This window comes from Papio anubis, chromosome 2, assembly GCF_008728515.1.
Source record: "Papio anubis isolate 15944 chromosome 2, Panubis1.0, whole genome shotgun sequence".
In the NCBI taxonomy this organism is placed as follows: Eukaryota; Metazoa; Chordata; class Mammalia; order Primates; family Cercopithecidae; genus Papio; species Papio anubis.
In genome coordinates, this window is record NC_044977.1 from 13,005,142 (window position 1) to 13,031,114 (window position 25,973).

At 35.9% G+C, this 25,973-nt stretch overlaps 2 pseudogenes; both read left to right on the top strand.

Annotated features, from left to right (window-relative positions):
• Positions 1-8,641: 8,641 nt before the first annotated feature.
• LOC116273699 lies at positions 8,642-10,232 on the top strand (annotated as a pseudogene).
• A 61-nt stretch (positions 10,233-10,293) lies between these two features.
• LOC101005558 lies at positions 10,294-12,896 on the top strand (annotated as a pseudogene).
• The last annotated feature ends 13,077 nt before the right edge of the window (positions 12,897-25,973 follow it).

Sequence of the window (25,973 nt, forward strand, 5' to 3'; positions counted from 1 at the left end):
ACTTTGCAGGTTGCTCTTTGTTAGGTAATGATTTGGGTCTGCTTTTCAGAAAAGCCATACTGAGGACTTCCATACGCTTACTATCTGCCTATGTAATTTCTTCTTAACTCCTGTGTCCTGTTCACAATAGCAAAGACTTGGAACCAACCCAAATGCCCGCCAAGGATAAAGAAAATGTGGCTCATATACACCACAGAATGCTATGTAGCTATAAAAAAGGATGAGTTCATGTCCTTTGCAGGGACATGGATGAAGCTGGAAACCGTCATTCTCAGCAAACTAACACAGGAACAGAAAACCAAACACTGCATGTTCTCACTCATAAGTGGGAGTTGAGCAGTAAGAACACATGGACACAGGGAGGGTAACATCACACACTGGGGCCTGTCAGGTGGACTATGGGAGGGATAGCATTAGGAGAAATACCTAATGTAGATCACAGGTTGATGGGTGCAGCAAACCACCATGGCATGTGTATACCTATGTAACAAACCTACGCATTCTGCACATGTATCCCAGAACTTAAAGTGTAATAATAATAATAAGATATAGTTTCAAGACTTCAGAATTTGAATTGCATGTTTTGGTTCAAACATCTATTCTCTCTCCATAATATTTCTATGTCTCATGAATCCTACGAAATCAGTCCTACTATGACTTCTGAAAATATATTTATTTCTTACTTAAATACAAACAACAGGATTTATGCTACAACCATTATAGAAACTATTAATACGACAAATGCCTGTGCTTTGTTGTCTACAAAAGAATGTGTTTTGCCATGGTCATGCTATATAAGGTATGGCTGTAGAGATGATTTACATAAGATATTCTACCTAAACTTGCTGGTTGACATGAAAGGTTTTGCCTAATAAACAAATTGAAAATGCCAATAATGATTTTCAATAGATGCGAGAATATAAAAACTAAACAAATTCAACATAGGCCAGATTTCCCCTGGGTGTTATTAACCCATAGATCAGCAGCTGAAGATAGATACAGGCCAGGCACAAGGCAGCAAATCAGTGTCATCCTAAGCATTGAAATGAACTCTAAAAGAAAAGCAAGACAGTAAATTGTGACCTTATCCCCTGGGTATTTACTATGTATGCAACTACATGCTCCAGAACTATATTACATCTATATAAAGAGCAGCCCTATGCTTGTGAAATCATGTATGGAAAATTAGCATTTAGGAGTGGTATGAAACATTTTTCCAATCAGCACTTCCTTAACTATTATTTAAGTATACATTCTTCACAGTGAACATTTTACCTAAGCTTATAAAACAAGAGAATTTTATTACAATTTATTGTTGAGACAAATCACAAAAACACTTTTATTTAAAAAAAAAATAGATGTATAGATGCTGCAGAGGCTGATGATAATACTACTTAAAACTGATGGTTCCTTTTTTTCTTCTTTGCACACATCACTAAGGCAGTCCTATGAACATCAGCATTATTCTTCAAGGTTTATCACCATTTTCATAGGTCAATTTAGGTTTCCTGGAAATATATTAACTTTGTAATTCAATTAATATGAAAATCCATAGCAAGCTATTTGATTAAAATGTGTCCTATACTTCCCATATGTGTATATTTTCTTTCTTTGAATCTCTTGAAGGAAGATTAATCTTAGAAACTTTCAAATTACTTTTAGTTTTTAAATTTTCAATTTATTCAACCAGTTAACAAATTGGACAAGAAAGGGGCAACATAAAGTCGTTCCTTGTTAACACATATGTTATGTTGTTAACACGTATTTAGAGATCATTTGAAATTTAAGTGCCCGTTTATGGTCATGAAAATTATCTCTGAACATCTGTGTTCCACACCCTCAGAGACAGTGAACATGGCAGTTTCACCTGGCTGGGGTTTAGATCTTATCAATACTCTCTCAACTGAATGGCCTTTGGTGCTAGTAATGGCTTTCCAATATGTAAAGCTCTTTGCAGACATCAGGGCTTACAGAGGAATGAAAGAGTGAAATGCAAGTAAAGAGGCAAAATATTAGTGAGAGAGAGAGAGAGAACATATTGTGAACATTTAGTTCCACATTTATATTTTATTTTATACCATTTTTCTATTTCATAAGATAGCCACACACGGCCTCACCCAAGGAGAAAAGGTGATGGTTTAGTGTTCTCCTTACTCAATTAGGACAAACATAGCAGTTTATTTCATGAGTCAACTGTGCTAGAATCACCAGGAATACTTGTGTAGGATGACCATATAATGCATCTTCCAATCCAATACCCTTTTGAGAGAGAAACAGGGGGCTTTGATAATTAAGCCGGGAGACCAAGCTCAAACAATTATGCTTTGTTGTCACCTTAGCTAAAATGCAGATTGCTCATTCCCATTCTAGATCAAATAAATAAAAACAAATGCTTGGTTTAAAAGAGTAGAAAGAATTTGATATTTTCAGTATTCTTTCATAAAAGGGAGATAATCTGAAGAGGAGAAGAAATAATATGAAGGAGAATTTCAAAATTATAGCAAGAGGCTAAGGGCCCTGAGGTGCCGCCCACATGGTAGGACACGCCTGACAATTTTTTGCACAGTGATGTCTACTGTTACAAATTAATTTATTGCCAGTACTAACTGTAATATGTATTTCTCTTCTTTGCATCCAAATATGAACTAAAATGTTTTTCAAGTAGTACGTTAAGTAATATATTTTAGAGAAGTGATACTTTAAGATAAAGAGAAAATAGGGGTAGAATCCAAAATTCAGGAAAATGGCAAAGAAAAAATAAACTTTTTGAGACAAGATGCACAGTGGAAACTGAGAATGCAAAGGAAACAGGCTATTGGAACAATATACGTGCTCAAGAGAAATATACACCTCCTCAGTATCATCAACAGCATGGTGGGGGCGAGTGAGTTTCTCATCGTATATGGAGTGGGAACCATTATAATAAAGGTCCACTCAAGCAGGGACTTTGGCAACTTGAGTCACTTGAGTAACACTAATAATGTGAAGAACGTGCTCATGCATAAAACTTTTTGTGTGATTTTACAAAGGTAAATCTATTAATGGTGAGAGAGAGAGCTTACCGCAACAGAGATTAGGACAACTAGTTAGTATGATATTGTGAAATATATATTTGATCCTCATCTTCTTGTTCACAACTTCTGAAATCTCCAGAATCTTCAAAGTGATAAGTGTCATTTGTATGCTGATGAGATGATGAATGGCTGGCAATCCCTAGATAGATTTGGAAGGGGAGCTGACCACCAGAAAAACCAAGGTGGGATTACAGGGTTGGAACTTTCAGCCCTACACCCCAACTATCAGGGAGGGGACATGGCGGTGCTGAAGGATATGTTGATCACCAATGGCCAGTGATTTAATAAATTATGCCTATGAAATGTAGCTTCCATTGAAAACCCAAAAGAATTGGGTTTGGGGAATTTCAAGATAGCTGAACGTGTGTACGTTCCTAAAGCATGGCACACAAGGAGAATTATGGAATCTCCAAACTCCTTCCTCCATACCTTTCTGGATGCAACTCTTCATCTATATCTTCTGTAATATTCTTTATAATAAACTTGTAAAAATAAACAAACGTTTCCCTGAGTTCTGTGAGCTGCTCTTGCAAATTAATCGAACCTAAGGAAGGAACTGTGGGAACCTGGATTTACAGCCAGCCTGTCAGATGCACAGGTAAAGCAACCTGGGGCCTGTGATTGACATCAGAAGTAAGGGGTGGTCTTTGGGGCTGAGCCCTCAACCTGTAGGATCTGAACCTATGCCCGGGTAGATAGTGTCAGAATTGAATTGAATTGAACTGGAGGAAACCCAGCTCATATCTGTTGCAGAACTGATTGTTAGCATAAGGTGTGGGAGTAAACCTCTGCACACCTGGTATCAGAAGCATGTTGTGAAAGTGTACTAGAAGAAACACTTTGTTTTTCTCTACTCTGTCAGCAACTGCAGAAACATGAATGAATGGAAATAATTTGCTGGGAGAGTATGACCAGAATTTATGGTAGAAATAAAAGAACTTTCATGTAAAGATTGATATGATCATCTCTACAAAATTCAAATAAAGTTACAGTACATGAAAGCTAATTAAATATGGATTAGAGAACATAGAAGGAGTCAAATAGCTGTATTTTTTATATTTAAATAAACAAGCTCATGATAGTTTTGGCGCTAGACAATGATACCTAATCTCTCTGTGCCTCACTTTTCATATCAGTAATACAGTTATTTAGTACCTACAATTATTTGTAACAGTACCTGCCTTATAGGTCATTGTGTTAATCATACATCTATATCATATATATGTATACACACATATATATATTCAATATAATACCAAGATAAATAAATACTGGCTGACTGGATGTGAAGTTAGGGTGGTTTTGTTGTTATTATTATAAAATGATGCTTTTTCTTAACTGCAATAGGGCATCACAAAGTGAATAATACTAACTACGTACATTTATCCAGCCCTTGCTATGTGCCAAGCCCTATCTCAACGTTCTGTAACCATTACCTTGGTAAAGAGTATTCAGTGCACCTGTGACCCCAACTAATTATTTTGGAAATCAGTAAATGCCTTCGGTCATGAAGAGGCCTGGGTAAATATGAATAGATGAAAACACATCCATCTGATTTCCTTAAAAAAAAACAGCTACAACGCACAGAGCTCCTGATAGTGCAGCAGAGGCATTTCCTAAAAGAAGCACTGTGCTTGGTGGACTCAAATGCCCTACAGAGAGCAATGTATTTCCAATAACTCAACCTCAGATCTGTCTCTCCTCAGTCATCTGTCTCTTTTTGTTATCTTTCTTTTGTGTGTTTCTGAATTCTTTTTTCTTTCCATTTTACACACGCACACACCCTTTATGCCTACAGCAAACTATATTTCCTCCCATAGGAAACCTGGCTTTAATCCTAAGGCTCTCTTAAGATATACGAGTTCTCTTAAAGTTCTAAGACACAGTAATGTCAAACATTTGATTGTCTGAATCACCCTTATTATCCAAGGTGTAATATTATAAGGTAATTGTAATAATAAAATCCTACACCATTCTAAATCATAGCTTGCCATGTGCCATTGGAAATAATAAACAAAATAGGATACTTATTATTTCCTAAATGACTCATTGGTTCAATGTTTTTAGGCCACCAAAAAAGACTGGTATAAAACTATTTAACTGTGATGCCAAATGTAAATGACTATGATAGCAGTCACTGGTGACAAATGATACTGTCAATGCAATCCATGATAATTACTTTTATATCTATGAATGTATATAAGTTGATATTGACCTGACTTGAATACAAAAATCCCTTCTGCATTCTTCAGCTATAGTGGGAAGCAAGGCACATGAGCTACAAAAATTTGTTGATCCAAAGTATATTCTGAAATAATTACTTCAGATTTTATTGACCCCAGCCATTACTCAGTGTTCACTCTATGACTCCAACTGAAGCTTTTTCTTAGAATTCTCAATGAGGCTGCATTATTAAAACATGGCTTTAAGTTTCTTATCTTACAGGGTGATGCTATGAAAGGCATTAGTATAACAGATTAAGGAGGGCATGTCTTATAAAAGCAAATCACTAACCTTTCATGTCTACTTCTGCACTTTGTGTGCTACAATGCTCCCTAGATATTAAAAAACAGTGAATCAAATGGAACTGTTCACTGCGAGGAAAGATCAATGTTTTTTTTAGCAGATTCCCACAGATAGCCAAAGAAACTCACTCAATGCATTTTTATATGAAGCTCTTAAATATCAATACGAATTGTATGTATCCAAAGGAGAGGCTAAATCAAGAAAAACGTTAAGCAATGCTGACATTTAGGAGTTTTCCTGATGGCCATCATGAATAGAATTAGTATGTTACAAAATCAGTCACAAAGAAAGCCTAAATTTAGACTTTCTAAATTAAAAAAAAAAAAATCTACTGGAATAATAAAAAATGCTAATATCATTCTTAGATGTTACATAAAGTGTACCCCACTAGCAACACCACCACCAAAAACAAAAAGACCTTTCAAATTTTCAAACACTTCCTCAGGTAGCAAATTATAGAAATGTTGTCATAATTTTCAAAAAGAACTAGGAATTCTTTTTGAGTTTAACATTGTGGATTGCTTCCTTTCATTTGAATATTTTCAATATGCCCATCTCATTATATCATATTCTTCTGGGAACAGATAATATTAAATCCTCTAATTCAGAGAGGGACTAAAATTCTATTCTTAGTCTCCATTATAAGTGAAAACTTCTATAAATCTGTTGGATCCAGGATCTTAAAATTAAATATTTTACTTTACATTTCAGATGTTAATGATTACTTTCATAGAATTAATGTAATGTTTTTATTAGCAACTTGAAATTATGTGACTGTTTCAAAGACTCTTACATCATATTACAATTTTTATATATCTATAAAATCTTTTAGTAGTCAATTCAACAACCATTATGATGAAGCATACTGTATCTGCTACATTAAATCAACCTCTACGTTTAGAGAGGGTCATTCTCTATTCTTGAATGGTTCTTCCTAGTACATGCATACCTCATTTTATTACACTTCAATTTATTATGCTTTGAAAATATTGCATTTGTTACAAATGGAAGGTCTGTGGCATCCTCATGTCGAGAAAGTCTATGAGCACCACTTTTCAACAGCATGTACTCTCTTCATGTCTCCGTGTCACATTTTAGTAATTCTTGCAAATTTTTAAAATGTTTTCAATATTATTATATGTGTTATACTGATTTGTGATCAGTGATCTTTTTCTACTATTGTAAATGTTTTGGGTTCCCCATGAACGACATCCATGTTAAGATGACAAACATAATAAATGTTGTGCGTGTTCTGATTACTCTGCCAACCAGTTCTTCTCTCAACTCTCTCCTACTCCTTGGCCCTTGTTATTTCCTGACACAAAACTATATTGAAATCAGGCTAATTGATAACATTACAAAGATGCCTAACAGTTGAGGTGAAAGGAAGAATTGTACATCATTTACTTTAAATCAAAAGCTAAAAAAGATGAAGGTTAGTGAGGAAGTCATGTCATAAGTGGAGATAGAGTAAAAGCAAGGCTTTCAATGCCGGTAAGCCAAATTATGAATTCAAAGGAAAATTTATTGAAGGAAATTAAAAGTGCTACTCCAATAAACACATGAATGATAAGAAAGCAAAACAGCCTTATTGCTGATGTAAATTTTTAGTGGACCAGATAGAAGATCAAAGCAGCCACAACATTCCCTTAAGCCAAAGCCTAATCCAGAGCAAGTCCTTAAATCTCTTCAATTCTATGAAGACTGAGAGAGATGAAAAGTTGCAGGAGAAAAGGCTGAAGCTAGCAGAGGTTGGTTCATGAGATTTAAGGGAAAAAGCTTTGTCCATAGCATAAAATTGCAAGAGAAGCAAAAAGTGCTGATGGAGAAACTATAGCAACTTGTCCTGAATACCTAACATAACTGATGAAAGTGGCTATGCTAAACAACAGAGTTTTCAATGTAGAAGAAACCACCTTGTTTTAGAAGAATGTCATCTAGGGACTTCATAACTAGGGAAGAGAAATAACTGCCTGGCTTCAAAGCTTCAAAGGGAAGTCTGACTCTTATTAGAGGCCAATGTAGCTGATGACTTTAATGTGAAGCCAATGTTCATTTACTATTCTGACAATCCTAGGCCCTTAAGAACAATGCTAAATCTACTCTGCATGTGCTCTATAAATGAAACAAAGCCTGGATGACAACACATCTGTTTACAGCATGGTTTACTGAATATTTAAGCCCACTGTTGAGACATAGTGTTTAGAATAGAATTTTTTCAAATGATTCCTTTTCATTTACTATGCACCTGGTCACCAAGAGCTCTAGTGGAGATGTACAAGTAGACTAATGTTTTTGTGCCTCCTAACACATCTATTCTGCAGTCCATGAGTCAAGAAATAATTTGACTTTCAGGTCTTATTATTTAATAAATATATTTTGTAAGGCTACAGCTGCCATAAATAGTAGTCACAGTGATTCCTCTGATAGACCTGAAAAATCATTTAAATCTGCAAAGTAAATTGGAAATCTCCTGGAAAGGATTCATTCTCCTAGATGCTTAAAAACATTTGTGATTCATTTAAGAAGGACAAATATCAACATTAACAGGAGCTTAGAAAAAGAGGATTCCAAACCTCATGGTTGACTTTGAGAAGTTCAAGACTTGAACCGAGGAAGTAACTACAGATCTGGTAAAAATGTCAAGGGAACTAGAATTAGAAGTGGAATCTGAAGATGTGACTGAACTACTACGTCCTTGTGGTAAAACTTGAAGAGATGACGAGTTGCTTCTTATGAATAACCTAAATAAGTGGTTTCTTTGGAGATGAAATTTATTCCTAGGGAAAATGCTATGAACATTATCAAAACGACAACAAAAATTATACAATTTGGGCCACGTCCTTTAAATATGGCTTTCCCAGGTGCGCGCGACAATGTGAGGAGCGGGGAGGAGCGTGTGTGGTGTGTGGCCGCTGCCCGGGCAGGAGCCACCACAAACCATGAGTTGAGTAAATTCTGGAGGGATCCTGCCTCCATTGGAGCCCTTGCAGCCAGGCAGCCGTGAACTGTGAGCTAGAGTGAAGCAGAAATCTAGGAAGATGAGCTCCAAGATGGTCATAAGTGAATCAGGACTGAATTGGGATATTTTCCTCAAAAATGGCCTTAAGACATTTTTCTCTTGAGAAAATTATAAAGATCATTCCGTGGCTCCAAGTGTAAAAGAACTATGTTTTATCGAACAGAGCGAGCAGAGGAGTTATGTGGACTTGTTGATTAAATATACAAAGATTCCTGCAAATTTCAAAGCTGTTGGAATAAATACAAATGACTTCTTGCACTCCTTGGATATGAAAAAAAAATGTGAATGAAGAAGTGACTGGGTTCCTAAAGTTTTTACAGAATTCTGCAAGGAAATGTGCACAGGATTATAACATGCTTTCCGGTGATGTTTGTCTCTTCCCAGAGAAAATTTTAAGAGCTTGCATTGAACAAGTGAAAAAGTACCTAGAATTCTATACTCTCCACGAGGTCACCAGCTTAATGGTATTCTTCCCATTCAAAGTAGAGATGGAATTAAAGTTAGAAAAAACTCTTTCTGCATTGGGCAGCGTAAAATATGTGAAAACAGTATTTCCCTCAATGCCTATAAAGTTGCAGCTCTCAAAAGATGATATATCTACCATTGAATTGTCAGAACGAACAGCTGAAACTATGCATTATGATATTAGAAAAGATCCAAATGCAGAGAAGCTTGTTTCAAGCTATCACCCTCAGCTAGCTCTAACTAGTCAATCATTATTTACCTTATTAAATAATCATGGACCAATGTACAAGGAACAGTGGGAGTATCCAGTATTGATTCAAGTAATACCTGTTGCAGGTTCAAAACCAGTTAAAGTAATATATATTAATTCACCACTTCCCCAAAATAAAGTAACTATGAGAGAGAGAAATCAAATCTTTCATGAAGTTCCATTAAAATTTATGATACCCCAAAACACATCTGTTCCAGTATCTGCAGTCTTTATGCACAAACCTGAAGAGTTTATATCTGAAATGGACATGTCCCGTGAAGTCAATGAGAGCTGAAAAATTGAGACTCTTGAAAACTTGTATTTGGATTTTGATGATGATGTCACAGAACTTGAAACTTTTGGAGTAACCACCACCAAAGCATCAAAGTCACCAATTCCAGCAAGAGCTTCCACAGTACCTAACATGACAGATGCTCCTGCAGCCCCCAAAGCAGTAACTACACTTGTGGCAACAAGTGCACCAGACATTACTGCTAATTCTAGAAGTTTATCTCAGATTCTGATGGAACAATTGCAAAAGGAGAAACGACTGGTCACTGGTATGGATGGTGGTCCTGAAGAGTGCAAAAATAAAGATAATCAGGGATTTGAATCATGTGGTGATAAGGTGTCAAATTCTGACAAGTCTTTGAAGCAAGATAGTGACTTGAAAACATCTGATGCCTTACAGTTAGAAAATTCTTAGGAAATTGAAACTTCTGATAAAAATGATACGACTGTAGACATGGTACATGCTGATGGTGAAAGACCCAATGTTCTGGAAAACCTGGACAACTCAAAGGAAAAGACTGTTAGATCAGAAGCAGCTAAAACTGAAGATACAGTTCTCTTCAACTGTGATACAGATGAGGAGTGTTTAATCATTGATATGGAGTGTAAAAATAATAGTGATGGAAAAACAGATGTTGTGGGTTCTAACTTCAGTCAGTCCAAATTCTTCCTCAGGGCAGGCTTCTGTAGGAAACCAGACATACTGCTTGTAGGCCTGCAGAGTCATGTGTTTTGTAAAAAACTTATCAAGTGAGTATATAAAACACATGATCCAGTTGGAGAAATTTTAAAAATGCAGGATAATCTCTTAGAGCCAATTTCCAGAAAAGTACCTGAATTGTCCTTAATGAATTTAGAAAATTCTAAACAGTCTTCTGTTTCTCAGCAATTGTCTGTTCCTTCAGATAGCTCTAGTTGACCAAAATCTGGATGGCCTTCTGCATTTCAGAAGCCCAAAGGACGATTGCCCTATGAACTTCAGGACTATGTTGAAGATACATAGGAATACCTAGTTCCTCAAGAAGGAAGTTTTGTTTATAATTTATTTAGCCTGCAAGACCTGTTGTTTCTCATGTGCTGCAGTGTCCAGAGGATAGAGACAAGACCATGTTCTAAAAAAAAAAAAAAAAAAAAAAAAAAAAAAAAACCAGAAGAAAATCAGAAGACAATTTCCAGTTTATGTACTCTCAAAAGTAGAGTATCAAGCTTGTTATGAACTTGAAGCTCTGATTGAAAGTGAACTTTGTCACTTATGAACTGAAAGTTTATTGCATTCCAACAGCTCATTTTATGTTGGGCATATCAATGCTTTTACTTCAAAGCTTTTTCTACTGGAATATATTACCTCAGAAGAATTAAAAGAAAAGTTTCAGCACTCAAGATTTCCAATTTATTTAACATCCTCCAATACATTCTAAGGAAATTAAGTAGCTTGCAGGAGGGTTCCTACTAGTTATATCATGCAGCAGAAGATTCTTCGCTCCTGATCTATAAGGTCTGTGATGGAAAAGTTACTAGGACAGCATACTATTTGTATAAAACCCATTGTGGCCTTCTTGTATCTTCCAGTCTCTCAGTTCCCTGGGTCCAATTAGATCCCAGCCTGTTATTACCATATCATATCCATCATGGAAGAATACCTTGTACTTTTCCACCTAAATCACTGGATATCACAACCCAACAAAAGTTGGTGGAACCAGAATGCCTATATGCAGCCGCAGGATTCCAGTTTCCATAGAAGCCAAAAGCAGTTGCTTGCCTGTTCAGCAAGTTGAAACTGAAGGAGTGTTTCCAAATAAAAGAAAAATAACTTGAGGACTGAACCATGGAAAATTAAATTAAAAAACAGTTATAGCAATGTTTAATTTAGAAAAGTTTGAGGGAAAATATAACTAACAGATCAGTAGGCAAGAGGAACATTTTTCCTGTAGTATTCTGAAGAGTTCTTAGAGTGCCTAGAAAAAATATGTTGGCTATGTGAAGGAATGCTTCAACTAAAATGGAATGTTATGCTTTTCCCCTTTAAAGTCCGAGGAGGATCTTGATATGTTTTAACATTACCATGGCAGGGAAATATATAAAGGAGAAAAATATTTTTACATTAAACCTTTTCTAAAAATTGTAAATAGAAAAATAATTTGCTTTTTTTTAATCAAGAACAACACTGTTCTGATAGACTGACTCTGTTGAGACTGACTCAAAAGGTTGAATATTGCCAATGTTGAAGATAATTATGAGCATTGCAAACCTTGTTTCTGACCCATTTTGACGGTTTTTATATACTCCTTTAAAATGATGAATGTTGCAAGTTAAAATTCCATAACTTAGTTAAGAAAGCAGTGGAAGGGTTTCAGAAGATTGACTCCAATTTTGAAAGACGTTTTACTGCGGGCGAAATGCTACCAAACATCATTGCATGCTACAGAGAAACCTTTCAAGAAAGGAAAAGTCAACTGATGAGGCAAACTTTGTAGTTGTTTTCTTTTAAGAAATCGCTACAGCCACCACGACCTTTAGCAACACCATCCTAATCTATAAGCAGCCATCAGCATTGAGGGAACATCTTCCACTAGCTAAGACTTTCCACTATGACTCACTGAAGGCTCAGGTGATCATTAGCATTTTTTTAAATAATGAAGTATTTTTATATTAAGATACACGCATTGTTTTTTATACTGTGTGCTGTTAAACACAGAACAGGCTACAATATTGTATAAACATAATTTTCATATGTCCTGGGAAATGAAGAAACATTGTGTGACTTGCTTTATCGCAATATTTACTTTTTTGAGGTGATCTGGAAGTGAACTCACAATATCTCCAAGGTATGCCTGTGTTTATTACTATTAATATTCCATATGAAAGAAGGTACGAATACCTCAGTGTTTCATTCCTTGAAATTATAAAGGAAAACACTTTACCATGTGTACGGCATCATCCCGAGTTTTATTTCTTTAAGTGATAAAGAGAAAAAACTAGAGCGGAAGCCATAGTGGGAAAATCAGGCCAGGGTTTGTCCAGGAGCTCGTAGGAATCCTTCAAACTGGTAACAATGTTGACAATGAGATAGGCCAAAAAGTGGAGAAGTATATTCTAGAATACCTTTTGACAGAAGGATGTATGTAACATCAGAATAAGTATTTGTGTTCTTTGTGCTTTTTTTGGTTCTTGCCTTCAGAGTAAAGGGTGTTGGACGACATGGTAAGTAAAGTCCTTTGATTTGTTATTGTATCACCTTGCTTGGAGGTGTATCACAAGCAATATACCCTAAAGGATATAAGTTCAATTTGTGTACTTCTTTTTTCTCTTTCTCTGTTTTTTTTTTTTTTTTTTTTTGTAATAAGACAATGTTGTGAAATAATAATCAAGATGCTTTCCACTTTGTAACACTACTACCCTCCCTCATTTTTTTCTGAAATGACCTAGCCAACACCCTAGAGCAGTTAATCAGTTATTATACTTTTAGTGTGAACGGTGAAGAAATTGACAGACTGGTTCAAAGTATAACGTTTGAAAGAATCCTTGCAGAGCAATTTTAAACTTTATTCAAGTATTTATATGTGTGCGCATATACGTATATATGTGTGTTTCTGGTATCACAGAAGGAATCTCAACATCCTGGGATGCCAAAGAAAGAAAAAGCAGAGAGTTAGATGGATATTGTGGGCTTCTTATCCATCAGCACTCCCTAGTCCATTAGTTATAGGCCCCTATATACATTTTGTGGGATTGAGTAATTAAGAGAACCTGTATCCAACTTCCTTTTGAAGCCTGAAAAGCAGAGCAAACTGGTAAAAATTTCCACCACCCGCTAAAGAGAGAGTCAGTAAAGGAGTAATAGCTATGTTTGTAGCCAAGGTCAAAAAGGTCGATACAGACATTATAAACACCAGTAAAAGATGATATACCTGAGACACTGGGAATGTACTACAATTAGAGGTTTTAATTCATTTTTTAGCAAGCAATTATGAATTTCCTAACGTTTTTCTAGTGTTATTTTATTCTAACCATCTCAAGTTGTCAACAGCAACCTGCCATCTTTCCCCATCTAAGAAAATCCTAGTTATCATTCTCATCCTTTTATTTTTTTACCAAAAGATTTTGATTTTTATGTTAACTGCACAAGTAGAATTAAAAAAAAAAAACTTAGGCTAAAATTAATATTTTACCATGCTTATATTCACATCACAGAGGCCAAAGCCCTGTGAGACAATTTCCAGTAAGCAGTAATTCTGATTTCATTGTTCATAGCAAGTAGGGAAGGCATTATTCCACGAAATGTGATTAAATTTCATGTTGGGAAGTTTGAGTGTGAAACTATCTAGACTTTTTTGTGCTTAAGTAGAGGACAGAAATTTGAAAATGATAACACTGAGAAGTTATTCGTTTCACACATTCCCCTTAAAATGAGTAGTAAGATAATCTTAACCTTCATGTTTATGAAATAATGTAGGTGAAGAGAAACCATTTCAAAGGAGATGTAAGAATATTTCTTAATTTAGGTTTATCTTCCAAGAAGTTATTTTAAATGTGTAAACATTAATTTTGATTTTGCATGCAAATTGCCTAACCCCATGTCTGGCACATAGTAGCCTCTCAATAAGTAGTTAGGTTTTTTTTGTTGGTTAGCAATATTACTATTAACATCACTTGGTAACTGAATGTAGTTTATAAGGCTGAATATATATACAACTATTCAACGTATTTTAGTTGACTTTATCTGATAAAATAAAGTTCATTAGGTAAAATATCAAGTTCACAAGTAAACACAGATTTTACTAATTTTGTAGGTACATAACATTGGAAACAAAGAATCAAATATAAAATATAGACACTGGTCTGGCGCAGTGGCTCATGCCTCTAATCCCAGCACTTTGGGAGGGTGTATTGCTTAAGGTCAGGAGTTCAAAACCAGCCTGGCCAACACGGTGAAACCCTTGTCGCTACTAAAAATACAAACATTAGCTGTCCATAGTGGCCTGTGCCTCTAATCCCAGTTACTCAGGAGGCTGAGGCATGAGAATTGTTTGAACCTGGGAGGCGGAGTTTGCAGTGAGCTGAGATCACACCACTGCACTCCAGTCTGGGTGACGGAGTATGAAAAACTATCTCAAACAAACAAACAAACAAATAAATACATACATAAATACATAAAATATAGACATTGTAAAATATACTGCTTTTATGGATTATCTCCTTGAAAACATTAAAATAACTACTGTTGAGCCTGAAATGCTGAAGTGTATTGCAATAACGGTGAAAATGGCATCATGAAATAGTTCTATAAAATAAATAACCTATTCTTTGAAAAAAGTGGCCCTTAGAGATTGTAATGATCACCAAGTAAAAGCACAATAAATGTTCAAATAAATTGATTATATTTCCGAAATCCTTCCCTTCCTTCAAAAAGAGTAATCTCTCTCCTGGTTATTGATATATGAGGTTTTTGATGAAAACATGAAACTCTGGGCCAGAAAATAGATTTAGGAAGCATCAGTGTTTTGGCCTTTCTCAAAATACAGACATAACTGAAGTGTCAGAAGTGGAGCTGACAGTGATGGCCGAGCATCTGACAGCTCAAACACAGCTTGCTCGTCAGTCTGATGCTGCCAAGCAGGAGATGGCAAGATTCCACCATACAAATATGTTATCTTCAGGTTAGGACTGGTTTTTGCCTTCATGTGATTGGAGCTTATTATTATTATTATGAAGCATTGATTACCACTTAGTCTACAACTTCAGGGCCAATATTCAAACCTTCATTTCCCCAGTTGACCACGATGTGCTTGCAATATTTTCTCTCTTTGAATATACTCATTCAGAATGAAAAAAAAAAAATGGGTGAGAGGGTCTACATTCAGAGGCACTTTTGAGACCTGTCATATTTCCTCATTTGCATGGCAGTATGCTACGAAATCAAGTTTTGGATTCTAATTTTCTGGCTCAGTCAGATGACTTGAACTGGTGATGTCAGCACTGCATGATGCTGATGCCAAGCGTTGTTTATGCCTTCCTGTCCTCCAGGGACACGTAAATCCATCCTGCATCCGCAAGCTGTCAGAAGAGAAGAAAGGCACTGGTCACTAATCTTGTCATGATCAACACGGCTCTCAGCACCCTGGTTTATGTCTTGCCTGGATTGGAATGCGCCGGTAATACAAATGTGTACCTTGTATGTCCTTTCCGTCGTTGCCATCAGTTGATCTTCTTTTCTCTTGACATTCTTTTAAACCGTGTTAGACAGGTGTTACACAAAGTTGAAAACGTATCTCTACTAAAGAGTTTCATGCGTATGTGTTTAATGGCTATTGAACAATTTATTAGGGTTTTGCAGGAGCAAGCAGTCCCTCCAGGTTCCTTTTTTCCCCTCTGAATTCTATTTTAGTTAACAGGCTGAATATAAAGGAGAAGCTACTGCATAATGTGGTATGAACAGCAATAAGACTGAAAGTTCTCTGCTTAAATGGCCCCATTAAATCCGCCATTGCCCCCTTGATGGCCCATGATGGCTCATTTCTTTCAACAAAGAATACTACCAGTGTCGATGTCATGTTCAATAATCATGGTCTGCTGTTCTCAGAAAAAAAAAAAATATATATATATATATATATATCTTCCCAAATAGTGAATGTTGAGCTTCAACATTTCAAATTATTTTCAGTCTTTCAGTTTGCAGAATGAATAGACACAGAATTTTATTTTCTCTTTCTTAGCATTTTTTATTAATATACTTCGCTGTTCTTTTTGCCTTCAGATAAAATATTCTGATGCATATGGAGATAAGAGTTCTTTGTTTACTCATAGCCCATGTGCATAAACAAACGTCCTTACTATGGGAAGCCTTTATTTTCTACAATAAGAGGAGCATTTTTTAAAGAAGCAAATATTTTTTGGTTATCACTTCAGCCTGGATGGGAGTCTGTGGCTCATTTTACAACCTGCACAGGTTTTTGGTACTTGTAAATTTGTTGTTGTAAAACTTGCTCTTTCCACCTTTGACCTGATATCAAAAGCTTTATATTTTCACTTTCTGAAAAAAAAAAAAAAAAAAAAAAAACCTTGATATTTTGAAATTCTCTGACCTTTCATTTATGCATATCCATAATAGGAAACACGGCTTAATAGAATGGGCTTCAAATAATTTTGAAGGCAAACCGATTTTAGCTTCAACCCTAACATTTCATATCTGTGGGCTTTCTGGTAAGATATTTAAACTCCACGTCTCTCAATTGATTCAATAATAATAATAACAGCAACACTAACCTTGCAACATTTTTGTAAGAAGCAAAGACATTATTTACGAAGTATCCAGAACATTTCCTTGTATACAAACAAGGCTTAATATATAATAACTCTATATTTTATTTACGCAGATTATGAAGCTCTTTCACTAATAGTGGAACCCTGCTTATTAGTAAAAGAAACTAATGCAGGTAAAGTGAACATCTACAGCATTCGTTAATTAAATAGAAGATACCCTGAGATCTAATTTTGTAGGAAAAAGATATATAAAAGATGTGTAGACCTATTAATTGCTTTTGTTTTCATTAGAGATTTTATTGTGGATTGATTAAAATGTGCGTGCACATGAGGTCTCTTCTGCACTGGCTGACAGTGTCACCTCCTTCGTGTCCTTTATCTATAATACATTTGAGAGTCTACCAATAATCCCAACCCCCAAACAAGCCAGAGCTTCTGTTCGCATTTCTCTGTCTTAGAAATTGCTCTGTCAGTTTTCTTTCTTAATTCATTAATTTAGTTTCATCACTCAATAAAGTATATGATCAATTCCAACACATGTCCACTAGTTGATGACATAGCTCAGAAATATTTTTCTTTCCATGAAATGTGAAAGATAGTTTCAGTGGTACCTAGCTCAAAAATGTAACTTCCTTCAAGTTCCTCCTTGAAATAGTTCCGCAGAACTACTTTGCAAGTATACACTTTGGTTAGCCAACCAAACAATTGTTGTTTTGTATATGAAAAAATAACAATTGCTTTTTGTATATATCCTTTTCTACTTTTCACCACCAGCTGCACTAATTCCTATCCAAGAGATCACATATGAGGTCCTTTCAAGAATAACATACACTTCTAATTCTTTTTGGGTTTGTGTACTTCATGAGGCCTCACTCCAGATTCTCACTCGGATTGACCTTAGAGTAAAATGAATAATTTTGGAGATACTGTGTCTTTAGGAAATACTTTAAAGGATGAAAACGTTTAGACCTTGTGGCAAAGCACAGAAACTCTGTACTAGCTGTTTCTGGATGGTCTCCATCTGACTTCTTGGAACCCCTCTTTAGCTTCAGTTCTCTGCCTTATGGAAAGCTAGCCTAATCATGCACTGATGATACTTTCAGTAGAGAATTCTCTCTGAAGCGATGTGAGAATCTTTCTGAAAACAGAGATTTCTGGAGGGAGAGCTCCCATGGCTTATCTCAGATACGGAAAAGAATCAGTGAGTCAAAAAACTTTCTCAAGACAGTAATTCTATTGGCTCCCAAATATTCATATGTGTGGTTGCCAGCTCCAGGCTGTGTCATTTTGAGTCAGAAAAAAAATAATAATAACCCACAATGTACGTCTCTAAAGAAAGTACTCAGGGTCTGGCATATTTTTCCCCTGTTCCTCATTGATGCTTTCTTATTGACCTTTCTTTTTTGCTCCAATTTAGAATCTGTTAATCTGTTACCCCTGGGAGGTATGAATTTCCATATTCTGGTTGATTTATATGGATTTCCTGTAAACTGAAGACTGCAGGATGAAATCAATCACTGTGATGCCTATACCAGTGGCCCGGGATAAGACTTAAAAAATACCTGATGTTTTCCATTCTTATTAGGAGTGAAATGAGGAAATACTATTTTCATGATGCTTCCTGTACTGTGAAGATTATTTTGAGAACTTCACACTGATAAGAGAAGAATAGGAACATGACATTTTGTACCTTTAGCTGATGTTTTATGATGGTGATGAAAGAATATCTGAAGGTTTTATCTGACCCTTTCAAGAACTGTAGAGTGTTACAGGACTTCTGTGTGTAGGAATACGATTAGTATCCCGGAATGTAAGAAATTGCTGCATTAACTCAGTTTAGCTAAGCTTTCACTAAAAAAGGGAATAGTTCTGAAATTCTGAGTTATATTCACATGTTGGAAGGAGAGTTGTTAGTGTGTTTAATCTCATTCGCTTTCTTATGAGATTTTTTTCTTACTGTTCTTCTGCATGTAGAAATATTCCATGTATATTCAGTTACCAAAAATGATGTAAATACCAATTACCTCCTTTCAGAAAGAATTAAACAGCATTCTGACAACCCCTATATTAACAGTTACTAATTTTTAGAAAACTATCTGACAAAGAAAATCCTGAGAGTCAAAACTTGGGCCATTTCTTTGTAGTTAAACTGCATTTTAGTTTTTCTTTTCTCTTTATTTTTATTTATTTATTTAGTTAGTTAGTTTCCAGATTTCCATTTGTCATGGAAATTTAAAATTAAGCCTCTCCAATGTGCACATTTTAATTTAATATGAGGAAATGTAATTTATTATTTGGCACAGATTTATTGTTGTAAAAAGCTCCCACTGATGTCATGGTGAATTCTGTGCATGAAATGAGGGCAAACAAATGATTCATTTTTTCATGAATATTAACAATCAATGTTACATTCTCCTAAAACTGCAGTATAAGATTCTTTACCAAAATGCTCAACTATATTTAGATATATTTCTTTCACTAAAGCCATGAGACAGAGAAAATTTTATGAAAAATAATAATGTGGTTGGTATAACCACAAAAAGTGATATGGGATAAAAAGTCAATTTCCAGATCCATGAATCCCTATGTCCAAGTGGTAATAACCCCATAGGTAGGGTCACCTTGTTACCTTTGATATATTTCAGTAGATACATTGCTGTCCTGTCTCTGTTGATTAGATATATGAAATAATTATTATTTTCACACATAATGCATCATGCTAATAAAGATCTCTCTTTATGAATCAACCCTTCTTTCATTCGACACATATTTATTAAAGTTATTACATGCCTTTGCTGGATATCTGAGACAATACAACAAAAAAGATTGACAATGTCACCAACATGTCAAGGAGCTTATATTCCAATAGGCAACACTAACAATAAACCAAGATAAATGGGATAATTACAAATTATAATTACTACTAATGTTATGAAGTTTTTCCTGTTTTTCTAATTGAAATCAAATTGCTTTCTAAAGCCTGATATATTATAAGGTGATTAATGGAGAATAATTTTTTAAATCACTAATTAATGTCCTTATGTTTTATTTAACACACACACACATACACACACAGTTCTGTTAGTTTTAGTTTTCTCTGTGTCTTTTTCATGTCAATATCTCAACAAGAAAATGCTAATGGATTTAGCTTACCATACCACTGAGCTAAACAATTTGTGAAGTACTTATATACTCATTTTTGTTTCCTAAGGCTGACATAATAAATTACCACAAACTGAGTATCTCAAAACACCTGAAGTTTTTTCTCTCACAGTTCTGGGGTCCAAAATTAAGGGTGGCAGGGTTGGTTCCTTTTGTAGGCTCGAGGGAGAACCCATCCCTGGTCTCTCTCCCAGCTTCTAGTGCCTGTGGGCAATTGTTAGTGTCCCTTAGCTTGTAGATGAATTATTCCAATCTCTGTCTCCATCTTCACATGGCCTCCTCCTCTGTTTCTCTGTGTCTCAAATGTCCCTGTACTTATTCTTATATATGCAAAGGTTATTGGGCTGAGGACCCATCGTAATTCAGGATGATCTCATCTCAAAATCCTTAAGTACATACGCAATAACCCTTATTCCAAATAAGATCAAATTCTGAGGTTCCTAGTGGAGATATCTTTTGGCGGAACAATATTTGCCCAGAACACTTGTAAATTACAATTTTATTCATTCCTGAGCATGCAAATAAGTATTATTTGTTAGGTTAACAAGTTAGCTCCCCCGTCATGATCTGAAAACATAAACTTACAGTCATGGAACATGGGCAAGTTATTTCTCCTCTATCTGTTACATGTTCCTCATCTACAATGTGATAGAGCTGCAAGGATAAATAGTAGAATCCACCTTATAGTTGGAGATGCCAACACCCTGCTACATGTAATGGACAGATCCAGCAAGCAGAAAATCAGTAAGGACATAGTTGAACTATATAGCACCATCAATTAACTGGATTTAATTGACAGAAAATACTTCATATAACAACAGCAGAATGCACATTTTTTCTCAAGCTCATACAGAATATTAACCAAGATAAACCATATTTTGAGCCATGTAACACATCTCAATAAATACAAAAGTACAGAAATCATTCAAAACATGTTTTCAGAACACAATGGAATTAAACTAGAATCAATAACATAAATATACCTGCACATTTCCAAAAGTTTTGTAGACTGAAAACACTGTTAAATAACACCTGGACCAAATACATCTCAAGAAAAATTTAAAAATACCTTAGACTAAATTAAAATAAAACAAAACATCAAAATGTGTGGAATGTAATACTTACAGAATGTTTTTTCTTTTTCTGAGACGGAGTTTCGCTCTTGTCACCCAGACTGGAGTGCAATGGCGCGATCTTGGCTCACTGCAACCTCTGCCTCCAGGGTTCAAGCGATTCCCCTGCCTTAGCCTCCTGAGTAGCCTGGATTACAGGTGCCCGCCACCATGCCTGGCTAATTTTTGTGTTTTTAGTAGAGACGGAATTTCACCACGTTGGCCAGGCTGGTCTCGAACTCCTGACCTTAAGTAATCTGCTCACCTCGGCCTCCTGAAGTGCTGGGATTACAGGCGTGAGCTACTGAGCCTGGCCTACTTACAGGAAAATTTTTTAGCGTTGACTCCATATATTCCAAAAGAACAAAAATCTAAAATCAGCAATCTAATCTTTCACTACAGAAAATCAGATAAAAGAAGAAAATTAATTTGAAGTAAGCGGATTAAACAAATAATAACAATTACTTGAGAAATTAACAAAATTATAAACAAAATGAATAGAAAAGGAGAATAATATGCAAAGTGTCTTTGGCAAGCCAGTTATCAATGGTTTTATGAAACGAAGAACCTAGAAAAGATGAAAGAGGTTTTTCAGAAACAATAGGCACCTAGGTTGAAAATTGCAGTAAATGTGAAGATCTAACGTTCGTATACTATCACATGCTTTCAGAGGTAAACTGGAAAAGAATTTCTATGAGTGTGAAAATATTCAAAATTTAGTATTTAATGGTTTATTAAGACACCTTATCAATTTTAAACATGTGATTGATTCCATGTTAAAGTCTTTTATAAACAGTAAAGAGAATGTTTTTATCTTGATCCTCAGGTTAAAAACAGCTGCCATCCTAGACATGTGATCTTCAGAAAATCTACCTATATATTTCCATGAAACTGATGTGCTAAATGTAAAGGAATTAGGCAGGAATACTGTGTCTAGAAGAGCATTTCCATTTCAGAATGGAAAACCATTCTGAGATGGAGTTTAGAGCGCAAGCATTTTGGGTTATAACAATTCCTTAACAGGTAAAGCTGAACAAATTTTTAGTTTTGCAACACTTGCCTAAAATGTATACTAGTACTGACAGAACTGATGCATAACATACTGGTAATTAGCATGATAAACCTGCATTTTGAACAATGAGAATATCAAAAGTGATGAGAGAGAGATTATGATAATGTGAAATAAAAATTAGTGCATAGACACTATGACCTACTGTTACTTTGCATGAGGTGAGAAAACAGGGAAAAGCTCAAAGCACCAGCAGTGATATGTCTGTATAACCCAAAGCTTTTCAGTCTGCTCTCTCTAGCTCATAAATCAGTGCACCCTCCTTGTCAATGCTGACTTCTGCACCCATCTCCCAGGCAGGCTAAATCAGAACTTTTGGTGGGTAGGGCCATGGACTGTATGTTTTCTCATGTATTGTTGTTTGAAAATAACTAAATAAAACTATAAGCTGTTTAATGACATGAATCAGGTATTCATTTTAATATCAGGATCTCAAAAAAGTGCTGTATATGTAGACTTCATCTCTTAATTATTACTGCACTAAACAAACAATAAGGTAAATTATAGGGTTATGATATTTAAATGATTTTATACTAGCAACTATAATTTTGTGCAAGTTTTAGGATGATTATGTAAATGCCACTTTGTGGATTTCTGAAATATTAGGAAATTATGAAGCTTATTAATAAGAATATACTATTAGATCTTGATGACCATTAAGCATAAATAAATCTTAGTCTAGTGCAAAAAAAATTAATGCAAACAAGGTCTGCAATGGAGTAAGACATAGAGGTCAGGCAGAGTAGCAGTTATTTATAGAACATCTATATAAAAACTGTCCAACATATATTTTAAGTGCTTTTTTACCAATATTTCTGATATTTCACCCCAACACACAAAATAAACCTCCACCAGCTGTGCAGTCCCCTAGGTCCCTTGGAAAACCATTCTGAGATGGAGTTTAGAGTGCAAGCATTTTATTAGAGTGCTGTTGGATTCAACTTCTTTGGTAATAAATAAAGCAGCCAGGCAGAGGGAGAAGTTGAGCTGTGATACAGTCTCAGTGGAGGCATCAATGGTGGCTGCTGGCCAGATAACAGTTTGCCATAGCCCTTGCTTGTAGCCCTTGTTTTGGGCGGGAATCTGACTCTGTCCTTAGGCTGGAGTCTGCAGTGGCGGATCCAGCTCACTCAAAGCTCCACCCTCCCGGATCACGCCATTCTCACTGCCTCCAGCCTCCCGAAGGTAGCTGGGGCTACAAACCATACCACCTCCGGCCCCTAGTTTTTTGTATTTTTTTTAGTAGAGACCCAGGGGTTTCACTGTATAGGATAACCATTTATATTTATCCTGAACTGGAGTGAGAGAGCCAAACCTTTATAGCCCTGCAGGTGATTACCAGATGCAGGCTGCCCCTAGAAGAAGGTGTGACCTTGAGCAATGTACCTGTCCTGCAGCCAAGGCAAGCCCAGCATGGGGCTGGCAGATGAGGACTAGCTATGCAGACAGTTCTTGTAGCAGCTACATTCTTGAAGGGAGAGCTTCGATAAGCCTACTGCTTGAATTACTTGGCACCACTTAATTTAAAACTTCAGGGAACAGTTAGCCCAGGACTAGAGTCAACCTCTCTTCTTAGAGAAATTTGGCTGAAGCGGATTCGTGAGAAAACCATGTACATTACTGCTATGACGGGTCTTAGAACCACAAACATTCTCATTGTTTTTCTCCTCAACCATTCATTCTATATTCCCTTCCCTTCAACATTGACTAGCAGCTTTGCTGATCTTCCTGGCATGATGAATACCATAATCTCTGAGAAATTTGAGCCCTTGTTCCTCACGTTCTTATCAAATTAAGGTTGTTGCATTCGTCCATTCACCAATATTGGGCAAGAGAATATCAAGAGAAAGTAAATGTACTACCTGAATGCTAAATATGTTTCTTCTTGCCACCACTATGTGACAACAGACCTACTGGATTTTCCTGATGAGATTTAATGAACTCTGCCAAAAAGGTGACTCTCCTTCTTGCCTCCTCTCTCCCTTCAACCCTGTCCCTTGAACAAGAGTCCTTAGATTCTCATCCCATGCATAATCATGGTGATTAGGTCCTTACAGTTCTTTTGACGTATTCTCAATTTCCCCCCCCTTTTAGGCCCTGTTTGTCTCTGGCTGGGTTATATCATGACATAGCCCTAGAGATCAATAGGAGAACTGGGGACAAATCTTGAGGTGCACGAAGGAAGCCCTTTCACCATCTTCAAAAGAAGGGTAGACTATTAGCCCTAAATAAGAAGGAGTAAGCCACTTCAACCCTCAAGGCTTAGGGGAATTTAGGGAATTCTAGGTCCAATAAATCTAGATGTCCCCATCCCATGTGTCAAGGTCACATTCTTTCCTAACTGGGGTCTTGGTCCCAGCACAGCAAACCTACTTATATTAAGAGTTAAACCATCTTCGAAGCTCTGTCACTCCTGTGATTAAGTCCTGGACCTAGTCCTCAGCTTTCTCTGACTCCAGAAAGTGAAAATTTCTTTACGTGGTAAAAGTCCCCTAGCTTCACACTTAGCTTTCAGTTATCAGTTAATCACTCTGAGCCTTTCCCTTTCTTTTTCCTAAGGCAATAGCCCTTAGCTGACCCACAAGTTTTACGTCCTTATAGCTACCTTTACCCAATATTTCTCACACACCACAACTGACACAACACACCATTTAATGCAGTCCTTCTACCAATATACTAGCTTGAATAATTGTTAAGGTATTTTGTTTCTGGAGCTATCTGTATTTTAACGACTCTCTCTCTTTCTAGTTTAAGGTGACTTCTCCCTCCCCACTACATTGAGACCAAGTTTGGCGCTTTCTAGACTACTGGTACTTCTACTCTACTTGAGTTTTCTTACACCATGCCCCCACCTTGGTAATAAGTCCATCTGCAAATAAATCCTTCCCAAGTTATCCTAACTTGAGTGTACTCTAACTTATGCAAACATCTTTTCTAATATTATCAATTGTCTGTAAACTCCCTTAGTGTTGTATCTTTGCCTAATTTGTACTTGTCTCCAACCTGCTCTAAGTGTATAATAAGGATGCAATAATTGTGTTAAATAAGACTTTTTTTCAAACAGATACACAAGATTTCTACTTAGGTCAATACTATTATCATTTGAGGTTCTGATTACTTCCTACTTTTGCCACAGTTGGAGAGAGTATCTTAAATGCGGTAACATTCACTGCATGTCATATTTCAGTTATAAATATAATATTGTCTAACTCATATTTTCAGTTATGTGGCCTTATTATATAATGCAGAGACCATTTAACTAGATAATGAGAAGTGATAATTACTCAAGAGAGTCCAGTATGTGTACGATCTGGTAGAAGTTGCTTGGTCTCAGGGCCTTATTTCTACATCTGTGCAATAAGAAAGTGGAAAAATAAAAATATCACTGAAGACTTTTCAGTTCTAATCTCTTGTAAGTGCTCTGATGCAAAAAGTTGTAAAATAGACAAGGCACATTGCTTAGAATTTTCATTTTGTATATCTTTTAACTTCTGGGACATTGTATTTTTTACAGGTAATGTTCTAGGCAATTGATTATTATTTCCTGCCTTTTAATTGATGCCAAAAAAATGATAACTAGACAACGTCACTGCGAGTTTGGCAAAGACAAAAATGAGAGGTTTATAAATACTGCATTTCTGCCTTTGATGAAGTGGTCATTGCTCAAAGTTAATGTCTTTGGCAGACCTAGATCACCCAATGTTGATTGACTGACATAAAGGTCAACTGCTTAATTTATAAG